Raw genomic sequence first — 13,767 nt, 5'->3', positions numbered from 1 at the left:
ATGTGTACCGCGATATGTCGAATATCGTAGAGACTGAAACATAAGGTGGTCTGGTGCGGCACATCCATTTGCCTGGAAACATTACAAAAGAGATATTCAAATGGGTTCCAGGTGAGTCTCTCGCAAAACCGAATTTATTCGCAAATGAGTGTATTTCGTCAATTCTAGAGGCTGTTTATGTGCACCGCTGCCATGGGCCTCAGAAGCAAGAACCTACTTATGGTTTTCGTCTGACTGGAATCAGGTAATCAAACGACCGTAGAAAGTAACCACCAAATAGATCTGATATCTGATATCTGTGCTGACAGTAGCCACCTAATGAGGCCGTTGGTCTGGATGGTTCGTTTGCGCCAAAAGAAACAAACTACTGAATGCCTATGAATAGTGTAATTCCATGAGAGTTCACCGAAAATACAAATCAACAGTTTAGGCTAATGGAATTGCACCCCAGAAGGCTCAGTCGCACAAGTCTGTCCGCCGCCCAAATAGAGGCCCATGACCCAGAGGAACTGGAATGTGGCATGTTATTCTTTAGGTATCCAACAATATCCCGTGATAAAAAGCTGTCGCTTGCTGCTACATACGTAAAAAGAGGGAAAAGGAAGGCGATCTGTCGTTGAAAAGGTAAGCTTCTAGCACGTTCGCAATGGATTGTGGATAACCTGGGGAAGCTAGATATCTCACTTCATCTTGCTTATCCTTGGCAGCCGTATAAACGAAATGTCTTGCGTAAAAAAACTTAAGGCGTAGACATGTGCTATTTCGAAGATGAGTAGAGGAGCATTCCATCGAGGCAAAGTAAGCAAAAGGAGCCAATCTTGGACAAGGCAAGTTACATCGGTTGCACCCCAAGTTACATGAGGGCAACTAATGTAGTGAAACAAATATTTTTTCCTGAGATCCTTCCTGTTTGCTAATACATCATGAATCTATGATACACGAAATCACATGCAAAGTTTATGGAAAAATCATGAGTAAAAATCCTTTAAAAAATGGGACAAGTAGACTGGTCAACGGGACACCGAGTTAAATGCCTAGCAAGTTTGCGCAACAGGATTTTTTCCAGGTCAACTCAAGTTCAATGGTCGCAGAATCTTCAATTGGACGCATAAGTGTATGTCGTACAGTTGAATTTCACCTGCCTCTGCGATCAATAAAGGTTTGGATCCTGCCAGCCATGTTCGGTCCAGAGCATCCGGTCTATCACAAAGAGGGCGTTCTCTTTGTGAATTAAATGACTCGTTTCGTCCAGATATGACTCCCTTTAATAGTCTCCAGTTTCTTTCAGCCACCACTCAGTGACACGGACTTGTTGACTTATTCTATCTGATAAATGTGTTGTCCAACAACGAACATATGATGATCGGCACGAAACTACGAATGAGTACGCACAAAAGTTGGTGATATAGCTTGGCAGTTTGCCTTTCAAATGGGGCGTGTTCCTAAGACCGGATCTGGAACTGGAGCTACGCTTCTTCAGCAATTCAAAATCCCTTGAAAAGTTGACTTATCAATCGGTTTTCAAAATTTTCTTCTTTTCAGAACTTCAGACTAGCTCCATTATTGCTGACAGATTTCAGTGATTTGTGTTTATAATTGATCGGCAGATCTTCAGTGGAATTTTCTCCAATACTCAGCCTGGTAGTCCCTCTGTCTAACTCACCTTTTACAGTCTTGCTCAATGTAGCACACTTACAAAGCATCCCTCGGGTCATTCGTGATTTGGGTTTAACACTGGTATCTAAATCAATAGCTCGAGTCTATCGTTCTGTTAACGAAGAGTTGGTGCTGATTCTACATACTCACTTCCTTTCAATACGCGAATTGCGTTGTCTGAAGTTGATTATGTTTCGACTTCCTGGCAGTGACAATGACCTGTTGTCCCAGTGTGTATGCTAGTTAAAATGTGATGTAGTAAAAAGTGACCTTCAAAATAAGTGGTCCGACATGTATGTAGTAATAACAAGATGCCATGTGATCACCTGGGAAGCGTCTGTTTTAGCACTGGACTTTGTTCAACCGTGGCCAAAACAAAAAACAAGAGCTACACTTCTTACCATGTGAAAAGCAACGAACGTCAACCAACTCTCTCTGGCGCTGACAAATCATGTGAGAGAATTGTTATTCTTGCGTACTTGAAAACAACTCGTAAAATAGCTGGTGTTACCCATAATAAGAAGGAGCACCAAAATGTGCGGTCATTCAACCTAGCTGAGACAGTGACTGCTATCTGTTCCACAGGAAAGTGTACCTGATTAGAAGGCATCTTTCTCTTGAATCAAGTAGCAGCACCTTGGAGTTGACAGGAAAAGAGTTATTTCAGATACGCTTGGAGAACGGTCGACGGATTCATTGTCAAACAAAGAATCTGTTTTATCACCAATGCCAAGCGACCAACATACAAGGCCGGTAGAGTTTCGAGGAAGACGGAGAAAAATCCGCGATATCTTTTTCTAATAGCAGGCTGAAATATTGTCTGTTGTCGGTGGAGTTTTTTTGGTTTGGGAGAGTAAATTTTACAACCAGTGGGCTAGAGAATAACTTGCATCACTTTGGATCAGGTTTGGGAATTGGCTGTTTTGTTTAGGGACATTTTGGTAACAAGGTGCCTCCGAATTTCACCTACGAATATTTGCTCCTATGCGCGACTAGGATGTTGTCATGACAACTGGGGTAGGTTTAATTACGTGTATTCTATTTTGGTTGGACCTTCTCGTTTAAATATGAACCAAGTTCGTTGATGATTTCTCTACAATGGCACATGTTATTTCGGATAAACTAGAGACCACTTCCACAGGCTCACCAGCTCTGAACCTTCCGATATGTCCCTATTTGGGGTTTCTACATGCTTGGCCTGATGGTCTGGTGCATTCCCAACCACTGCGTCACTGATCAGGACCTAATAGTCCCTCATCTTGTACTTACCAACTCTGATATGTCGCTCCCTGGAAAGTTATCCTATTATGATCCCGGTGTATTCTTCAAATCCTATTTTAAGCGCATTGTTCTTACAATCGGAAAGGATTCAATCAAAGGCACAACACCGAGCACCGCTGTATTCCCCTCTGGAACGCTACACCAATATAACTATGTTTAGCATCCCTTGGAAAACCTCAGGTCATCATGTTCTGAGCTGGATTGACCCCATTGATAATCCTATCCATCCCAAATCACGATGCCAGTGTCATCATCCTTTTTAATTTAATTATTCCAATACAAAGCAAACTAAATGAACTTGACACTGGGTGAGCTTTGCTCAGCAGTTACTGAGACGGATACTGGTCCCGCTGTTGAAACCTGAATAAGAGTGCACTGGGGCAGCAGTTAGTGAGAAATTTGACCAAGAGAAAGGTGTGCAATATAGGCACACGAAAAAGGAATTATCTAAAGGAAAGTCACAAAAGTTTATCATTAATTCATTGCCATTGAGCGGCTTGATGGGTGACCACAATGCGCTTTCTCCGTTCTGAAGTTGGGGAGAACAAAAAACGTTGAATTTTAATATTTATGTAGGATTTGAAGGTACAAGAGACAAGAAGTAGCAAATAATCTCACCCTGGACATATAAGAGATAGATGGGTGATTTTGTTTGACTTGTTCTTGCAGGTATGTTCAGTCCATGGAAAATCTTTCGACCGACGATGTTATCCATATCGATCACTGATAGGTACATAAACTTGCATATTTAGTATACGCAAGGTACTACTGCTATGTCAGAATTTGTCAGGTGCACTCATTTTCTGATGTGACCGTTGTTGTTTGTGCGTGCGTGTTTCCTCGATGGATTTGATAAATATAAGCACTTCCACTAACTGTTGTGCCTCCCCAAGCACTCCAAAAATGCCGCCAGACTTCCAACTCTATCCCACTCCATACATCACCGACCACCGTTACAGCCGTAGTCAACCAATTCCATGAAACCAGTAGATAACATCCGCGTGCAGTTCATGGAACAGATGGGCATGGCGAAAGGAGTATGCAAACGAAACTCTAGTTGGCTTGTCTTTCGACTTCCCCGGGCCATTTTGACAGCCTCAATCAGTTTGGGAAGTATTTGGTTGCCTTTCAGCAAAATGTTGAAGCAAGCTGTCATACCAGTACGGCGAAAAAAGTCAGAGCTCCAAGGCGTCATGTGTGTTTTAGGAAAAGGCAGTAATTGCAATCGAACAAGTTATTTACGACGGAATTATGACAATTGCTGCCTTTTAACATTTGATGGTTGGTTAACCGACTCTTTCTTTATGGCTCACCAATAGAAGCATATATACTGAAGATTGTTGGGATCGATCTGAACGAGCGATACCTATAATACCAAAGAAGCAAACATACAATTGTTTGTGATGCTGACAATCAAATGCTGGCGAAAGAGGTAATTCTTTTTGTCTATTCTTCTGAGATCTACTGAAGTGCTCTTTGGTTCTGCTGCGATCATGGCTCCCATCAACTCCTGGCATAACGTACTTGTTTCGTCGCGTCCACCAACCTCTAAACTTTTGCTGGGTTCTTAAAACTCTTTCCTTCAAGAGATGAGGTATAGACACCAATTTCGTTTAAGCTACGCGTAACTCAGTGAGGCGTCATTGTTTCACTGTGTGCATTCTCATCTGGAATGCTCTCATTTTCGGACAATATCTCAGAAGTGGTTGAGTCTGTCAGACAACACTAATAAAGGAATTTCATGTTATCTCATACTACCGGAGTAGCAGAAGCTTCCCTTGGCTCTCAAGAATGCTGTCAAACGTCTTGAGTTGTCTGCTATTCCCAGCTGGTTGAAGAACGAAGAATTTTCGCAGCGCTGAAGAATGGCCAGCTTTATCATGCAGATTCCTCTGAATTTGCAACTATCCCTTCTGCGCCGAATAAGCATCCTCTTGTTGACGGGATTATTTGCTAGGTGATATATATATATATATTCCATGAAACTTTCAATATATTGACATCATATCATTGTGGACGACTATCCTGTTACTACTCGACTGACGCGTTCTTACAACAGCGCAATGACTTTGGATAACGTGCCTGTACATCCGCTACTTCTAGACTTTCACATTCTGTCCAGTATATAAGTCGCTGGGTTGGCACTACATTACTGGATAAATTGCGGACTGATTTACTGGCGGGTGTAGTTTTATCCACACTCACTCAGCATGCTGGAATCGTAGACTAGACAGTTTAGAGAAGATACAGCTGAAGGCGTACCGGTTATATTAATACAAACAGAGATAATAACTGTTGATTGGCCGACTTGCAAATTTTTACCCCCGCTTATTTTACTAAATTCACAGTTACACGGTTTAGTTAGTGCCCCCTTGCCCATTAAGCACTGTGGCGATTACGGATCACTACTGATTGAAGTGGATATAGGCATGACCGCACGTCATGATTACCAGAAACGGTAGAAAACAGGTGGTGTATGTGTCAATATCAGGTTTCATTGTCACTGCTTCCGATTTCTACTTCTTTTCTCAACCACGTCAACCAATTTTCGGGTCTTACACTAATGCTTCTGCTTATGGGTAGTACGGGCAAGAAAGCAGTTACCGTCTACTATCTATCTACTATCCTGCTACCTATTACGTGATTCAGTTCCCAGAATGCTAGTGGCATTAGAGATTCCGAACGCAAGAGTTTGGAGGAGCATTTGGCATTGTTTTCTGGAACACAGCTTTTGATGCCGCAGGCAAACCTGGAGTTCATCATGTTTATCCACTTTCATGCAGTGTTCTGCGTGGTTCTGCTATGGCGTAGTTCAGGTTACTTGTTGGGGTCTTAGTCTAGGAAAACAACAGCAAACGCCCCTGGAACTGTAATAGCAAAGTTCCAAAAGAAGGGTCAAAATATACAGCAATAGTTATCGAGAATCCCAGAGTTGATTACGAATTGGAAGTACACCCTTGTCTTCATTCTTGTATTCACGTATCTAGTAAGACAAATTCGTATTCTGCAGTAACAAACTACTCACTACTTGTAGTAGTCTGTCCTAGGGAGATTATGCTACTCAGATGAGAGCTCTTCATCTACAAACTGCCCATTCATAATGCTCTAAATTTACACTCTGTTCAGCTTTACGTTAACAAACAACGTAAATGTAAGCCAACTTGCTTTTGGTGGCTAAACTTGAACTTTATAAAATGGGCCGTATATGGTGTCGTCAAAAGAGCGGCGTTCACAGCGTTATCAGCTAATATATTCTACAAACACCAAGGAAAGATTTCTTTCTTTCTCAGATGAGGAACCATATCTGTGTTGCGATAAGTATCCAAGTTCAAAGATACACCCGTTTGAAGACTTGCTCCGCAATTCACGGATTATTGCTCCTCAACGAATCTGTCTTCCATCAAGCCAGTGAATAAAAATTAGGCGTTTTGGTACCTATTTAATCGGCTTGTCTCAATATTGCGCTCGTTTTGCACTTTGAACGAAATTAAACGCCACCATGGTTTGGGAAGCAGATATAAAATAATACTCGTTTACAAAATGGACGGTTACTGTTCAGCCGATCGTTCACTCTGCACTAAGATATCCCCATAGGAATACAAATTCAAAGTTTCTTGTTCGTTATCATGAGGCTATCGACTTCAACGCTTATCAGAGATGGAGCCAGTCGCCATCCTAAATTGCTGTTGTCTTGCTAACAGCATACCTTGAACTCTGATAACACTAGTCCACCAACCAATCCTAAAGACATTAATCATCGTTCCAGGTATGCGTCTAGTTACCTGCAACTTGGAGAACTTCTGCCTTTCATTCAAGAGGACAAGGACGAGTTTTTGGAAACCATATCCGCAAGGTATGTGAGTGATGTTTTGAACATCAAGAGTTTCACAACGAGAACAAAGTTGTTGCAGACTGACTTGTCATAAATCACTCAATGTGCATAGAGAATATTCCGCAACTTGTCGTTCCAAGATATATGCAGTATGCATTTGATTTTAAACCATTGCGGTATACAGACAGAAGAACGCACCGAAAAACAGTAGCAATAATGTGATCAACTGTGGATAATTATAGTCAAAATAGCCCTAGTTTGGTTCCTACCGATTGTCTAGAATGTATCAACTTAACATGTTTTAGATAGAGAATTTGAAACTCTTGTCATTAGGAGCAGAAATCGTTTAGTTTCAGGATCACACGGCTGGCCGAGTTTTGTCATTTTTCTGTCAAAGGCTGGTGAGTCATTCACTCATTCTCACAAAATAAAAAGACAATCATTGTGGTGATGTATACCGGTTAGATCGAAATAGGAGGAAGCCACTGCCACCAAGATTTTGGCCGCGTGTTGCCAAATCCAGCCTGACACCTGTTCCTTTGAATGTCTACCCTGCCCGGTATATAATGTACAAATGAAAATCAATAGTAGAGGCATCATCTTTGAGATGTTCTCTTGGATTTTGAGTGACTTTTACCTCGGTCCTCCTGATGGTCCTCTGAATGTAAGCCAATATAGCTTTGAGTAAAACTAGCCCATTGCTGGTAGTCAGGAAGCCAACTGAGCGCCAGCTTGATCTAACCTACTTGTTATATCCATCCTGTGAGTGAGATGAATGAATGTCGAAAAGCCACGAAGCAGCATACAGCCACTTCAACCCTGTCAGAAATCACCAACAGTGCGTATCTAACATCAGTCCAGAGATTCTAAAACCCGCGACTTAGCGGCTACCAGCTTACCATTGATTATTGATTAGTGATCTTGTGCAACTGGGCTTAGAAAACAAATCATGTGAACCAAATCAGCTGACAACACTTGGATAATCGAATACTTCTGAGGGGAACATCGGTTGCTGTAAGCACTTTCTCAGTGCCTAAACAACGATGCAGAGATATGATCTCTTTACAGTTGAAATCAGATATGGGCCGAAATCGATGAAACTTTATAAGTTGACAGCGGAAGTTCTGTATATGAGACACACTGATGTACACTTGATGGGTTGAAAGTACGGTTTATCAAATTCGCCACCATTTATCCAAAAAACTTTGTATTGTGGACTGAGTCGTTCGACCTCAGAACAAAATCTTGCAATAACTTGTGGCATCGTCAGCGCACGTTCATTTATGACGAACTGGTATTACTTGGCCTTGCTACCGAACATCATTACCGGGTACCCACCTCTCGTCTTGGGCACTCTGATTTGTCCGAGATTCGATGTTTATCGACAAAATCTGTCCCAGTGACTAACGTGACAATGACGTAATATGTTTTCGCCAACAATATAACCGGAATCGTGGAACGTTGCAGACTGTAATCGGTAGTAATCGGTAGACACAGGCGTTGATTGCAAACAGAATGAAAATGCATTTGGAGATATTTGGTGTTTTGGTGGTAAGTGACGACGCCTTTGCTGATTACAACTGTTTACCAAAGCAGTCTAGATCTGGTTGAGAAGGAACGCGTGAAAACCCAAAGGAGAGTGGAAAAACTGTAGATGAAATTGTATTAAATGGTCAAACAGTTACCAGTCACTTGCAACGGTCTGTTGGTCATACAGAGCTATACATGGTGACAGTTCGGATATTCCAAGAATAACTCCTTTCTTATTGCTCACCTGGTTGATAACTAATGCACTTTCAATGAAATATGCTCACGAAGCCTTGTGATTGGCTCCCATAGACCTAGTAACAATGACCTACATGGAAGGAGAATTCGCATCATTGGTAATTTGTTGAAATATTGGTAGCTCGGTGGTTGATCAGGTGGCTGTTGATCTGTTCGCCGAGCTCGGCAATTGGCTTGCAAACGTTTCGTCACCATACGAGGAGACATCATCAGTGCGCAGATGAGTGGGTCCCATCGTGTCCTAGCACTTGTCTCCCAAGGCATTCCCACCGTAGGTCACCACCGATGGAATCCACTTAGCTTTTTCGGCAGCTGTGTGGTGTGTAGCCATGGACAGCAGGTTTCGTATGACAAACAGTGCTGAAATGCGTGAAAACTGGTGATCAACAAGGGATAGGATGGCTAGCAAAATAATTTACTGATATGCTATAAGGTACTTTATTAGGTCACACACGAAATCTGACATAGCTATTGCTAAACGGTAGATTATTTGGATATTTCGCCAAGGCATAAAAAATAGGAAGCCTGGCGGATAGATTAATTTCAAAAAATGGAATTCTTGCGCAGTGTACAAAACATAAAATGCATAATAGAGGACACCTTCTAGCATTTATTCAAGCCTGAAAGAAATTTAAACGATCAGTAAAAACCAGTTAGTCTGAAAGTGACGATCAGGTCGTTCTGAGGGAGCATGGTGCAGGCCTGGAACGATTATCAATATCGCTCCGAAGATATTTTATTCCATCTGCCCACTTTGTGCCATTACTCGTGAAGACAAGCCCGTGTCCCGTTTAAGATGAAAAGTGCATTTGATCATGGTCAGTCGGGCTGCGATGAGGTCGGAATCCATGACAAACCGGATACGGTATTCTGCCCATCTCAGAAACTGTCGCAGGGGCCGCTCTGAGTTAGGGGCTGTTCTGTCTCGAACATCTGACAGCGTCTCAGGCAACGGACCTTCACTTAAGCTATCGTTTAGATCATTTGGCAAGGTTGCCATAGAAAAGCCTCGCCTAGCCCTTTACGGATAGTGTACCTATAATGGCCGCTTTCAGGACTTTCAGGAGTGACTCTTTTGCCCTGGCAACTGGCGAGTGATTATAGCAATTCTTGAACACCTCTCTCTGTCTGATATTGATGTCCTAAAAGCTAAACTTATTCAGCCGGTTGAAACAAAGGGGTTGATTTCCATCTTTTTTTCGTGCTGGATTGAATTAGTCAACCATTATCATGTTACTGCTGGTCGAACACGGTCACAACGATACCTGATGTTCTTCAAAACAGTGGAGAATATGGAACCGGTTGGCGGCTTTTCAGCCGATGTGGGGAAATATGAATAACCTTAGTCGACTTCATGCAGAAGCACAGTCGATTGGGCTCAACTTTGAAATCGATATGAGGAGAACTGAACGTCGCTTCTATGCAGGCAGAATGCCAACACGTTTTGAACCACCTCGTGGAACTTCAACCTATTTAGTCCGAAAACAGCAACCGGTTTTAAGTCGAACAGATCCACCACAGTAGCTAGAAGTTGTGTTCATCAGTGTTGGTCCTGAAGCTTCACCACCGTACAAGAAAACAGTTTATGTACTTATATTTGAAGTAACAGAGTAAAAGAAAGTAAAATTAGTGGACAAGAGAGGGATCTGGTGCTGGCTTATCGCAAGCATCCTAAGGTGCCTACAACACTAAACGCTAAACAGACAATCTGGAGAGAAACTGACTGCACTGAACCCACTCACATCGGCTGGTTGCCATTTCTGTCAGTGTCTCCAGCCAAGCTCAGGCGATCAAGCTAACCCCATAGTGGGCCACACCAAGAACGACTAAACGCTTCGTAATCCCTTTCATCCCCTTCAACCAAGTTGTGAGCTGACCAGCTCGCGCTATGTGCAATTCCGAAAGTGGCACGATAGATAGACGGTATTTCGGTAGACGATGTTTCGCAGTGCGTAGAATACGGCCGAGCTTCTACAGCTAATGGTGCTGGATGTTATTCGTGATGGAAGTACCTGCTGCACAGCCAACTACCCGTCTCCTAATAAACTCAGTACGAATTCGTTAACAAAATCCGACGACGACAGCCACTCCGGTACACCAGTGGTATAAAAAATCTGAAGACTCCTCACATAATCTCTCCGCAGGGACCATAGCTAAGCGGCAAATGCTCGTTTTACGCAATGAAAAGCAGCTGCGGACAGGTGCATGACTGAATTCCACGAGGTATTCCAGAGTGACTGGCAGGTAGTGGCCAATCCAAGCCACCAGTAAGTGATGGAAATGCGGTCTAGCTGGGTTTCAGTTTGGTCTATTTGTGGACTTTGCTTCATGAAGCGATTCCAGCTGTACTCTTAGGGTATGGGTAGACAATAAAAATTGAGTGATGAGCCTCAGTTTCTCGAAATTCTTTCACAGATGTTGCTAAACGAACCACGCAGAGGTGACATCAACATGTATTTATGACACAGGGGCGCTTCCACTTGATCAGTCAATACGATATCCATCCTGCATACTCAGGTACATTGGCCCCCGCATAACCAGATGTGAGCAGTCGGGAGCTGCCAATGATCAGTCGGTTCAGTTATAGTGCTTTCCTCTTGTACCCTTGTTTGTGACAGGTAGCATACATCAATCCAGAGGGTGGGGATAGTAAGATGACCCAGCCCATATTGCCACGCGACGGCCAATATGGCATTATAATATTTTTGTTTTTGACGTCCATGGTTGCACGCGAGCTGGATATCCTCAGGGTGCACAAATGCAGAATACTAAAATCTGCTTCATTTGAATCAACGAATCAGTGCTAGCTGAATAGCGTTGTATGGGGTGGGGTTGCCTGAGCTTAGCTTTCCCCGAGCCATCACTCTCAAACTTCTCGTTTTAATTCGATATTGCATTACTGTCTATGCAATAATGACCACCAGCGTTGCACTGCACCCATCAGCCGAGTAAGACACCCTTGGCAGACTTTAGCCCATCCCCTTACAGCTCAGGCTTTCCTCACTGACCTACATAGTGCATATATTTGGAACTGGACAATGGTTAGTGTAATATCTTTCATCTGTTATGATACACAGTAGATTTTGATCTTGACTTTACTGACTGGACTGGGTAGATTGACTGATTCAGGAGGTTACTGAAACCGCTTTCCAGCCTCATGAATGAGACCAGTTTAAGAAAATGACACTTATATTCTGGAATCACATCAGAACCAAAATTGTGTATGCTGGTTTATGCATCCTATCTCTTGTCTCTTGATGGGTTGGCTTTTTGTGAAACCAGAGAATAAAATAGTCTGGATTTTTTTAATTATATTACCCATCTGTTAGCATACCGGTTTTAGCTCTGCAGTTCCAAACATTTCAGGTTATGCCAAGAGATATTGGGTGTTTTCTGCAGTTCTTAGCTTACTCACCAACTGCGGGTTTCTTCACTCAATTGAGCTTGCCGACGAGTTTGTAGATCTTCATACACGGGGTTTGACAAAACCTTGATAATCGACGTTCGTCAAACTTACCTCGAGTTTTGAGACCAAACTGTCTCTGACCAAGGTAATTTCAGCACCAAGATATACATCCTGGACAATGCCTGTGATCGGATCCGACCAAGGTGGCACGGATATTCTTTCTTAAATAGCGACACTACACCGAAAAATATAATCCTTGACTTGTGGCAATACCAATTCTTCTAAAGTGAACGGTGATAAGCACTCACGCACTCACTCTATCTCTCTATATATTTAGACTATGATACAGACAAAGGCAAAGCAGTACTACACGGTACTGTAACAGCCAGGTAAAGTGCCCTGAGGCTTGATTTTGATGGAATATCTTGCCTGTTTTGCACAGTATGTAAATGGCGGCTATATCTGGTGAGGACTCTGGAACCAGTGGGTCAGAAAAAGACTTCAGGCCAACGACTGGTACTAACTTTATCAAAACCAGAAATAACGGCCAGTTTTATTGGGCCTGTGGAGAACTAGTTGAGAGAATTATCCGAGAGCATATAGGTCACCGAAAACTTGACTATTGCGAAGAAGAGTCATGATGTGAAAAAAGGTTGGGAACCGCCGAGCGAAATTGTGTTATAATGGCAGAATCCCTTCTCCCCCGCGAACACATATTATAGACACTTGGCAAGAAAAATTTACACTCCGTCACCTGAGAGAAGAGCCACAGACCCAACCCGCTAATGGTATGAGGCATAAATCAGTTCTGAACGCATACATTCCACGTCCAGTGTCCTCAGAATAGCCGCTAGGTGATGCGAAGTTTACACGTAGCTCACAAAGTTAAGCGGTGTCGCTTCGCCGAAACACTTCCCCGAATATGCGTTTCATAGAACATCGGTGAACAGCCAAGTAAAGAGGCGATGTCACTGTCAATTCACCTTTTCAGTCAAGTGCCAAATCGTGTTAATTTTTCCGCTCATCAAAGTGAAATTAACTTTTTGCCCAAACAATACTGACCCTCTGAGCAGATAACAAATAACAGGAAACTTCGAAATGGTCGAAACACTGGCACCGTCTGATGAGTTTTTTGTGGGGACTGCAATTTCAAGATCTTTACATGCACTTTTCGTTACCCAGGGAGGGATCAGAAAACCAAACAGCAATTACAAGTATACTTACTTGCAAATCAATTTGGTTTTCACTGGAGACCCAAGTGAATCTGCTGAATCAACTAAATGTGCTGCACAAAGGCCGCCTCATGTTTCAGTTGGTATGATATTCGAGTATATGTAAGCAGTTTCCTTTATACAAACAGCAGTTCCAAGACAATTTGGTGGCACTCTGCATATCACTCTGAAGGCTTCTGATCGATACTAACCATCAGATCAACGCATCGGAATTGTTCAGGGTAACATGCATAGAAAGCATTCCAATCAACCATCATCGGGTCAGTTTACTCCTTGTCTTGTCAGCAAAAATACCGGTTGAAAACCTTGAGACCATCTTGATCTACCAACCGCAACTGCGAAAGAATGAGAATCGCACTAAAAAAAAGCCCATTGCATCTCAAGTTGGAGAGACGTCGTCGTCGTGCGTATGACATGAAATAGGTGTCGTGTTAAAGAAAGGATCGTTATGAGTATGTTTGTTTGAGGGAAGCGGTGCTCTAGTGATGACTGACTCACTTTCTGGAAGTACCGGTTGTCATAAATGCGCAATTACTGTTTTTCTGTGGTGCGGAAATTTTAACCAAACAGGCCAC

Source organism: Opisthorchis viverrini, assembly GCF_000715545.1.
Source record: "Opisthorchis viverrini unplaced genomic scaffold opera_v5_66, whole genome shotgun sequence".
NCBI lineage: Eukaryota > Metazoa > Platyhelminthes > Trematoda > Opisthorchiida > Opisthorchiidae > Opisthorchis > Opisthorchis viverrini.
Note: the sequence above shows the minus strand (reverse complement) of the source record.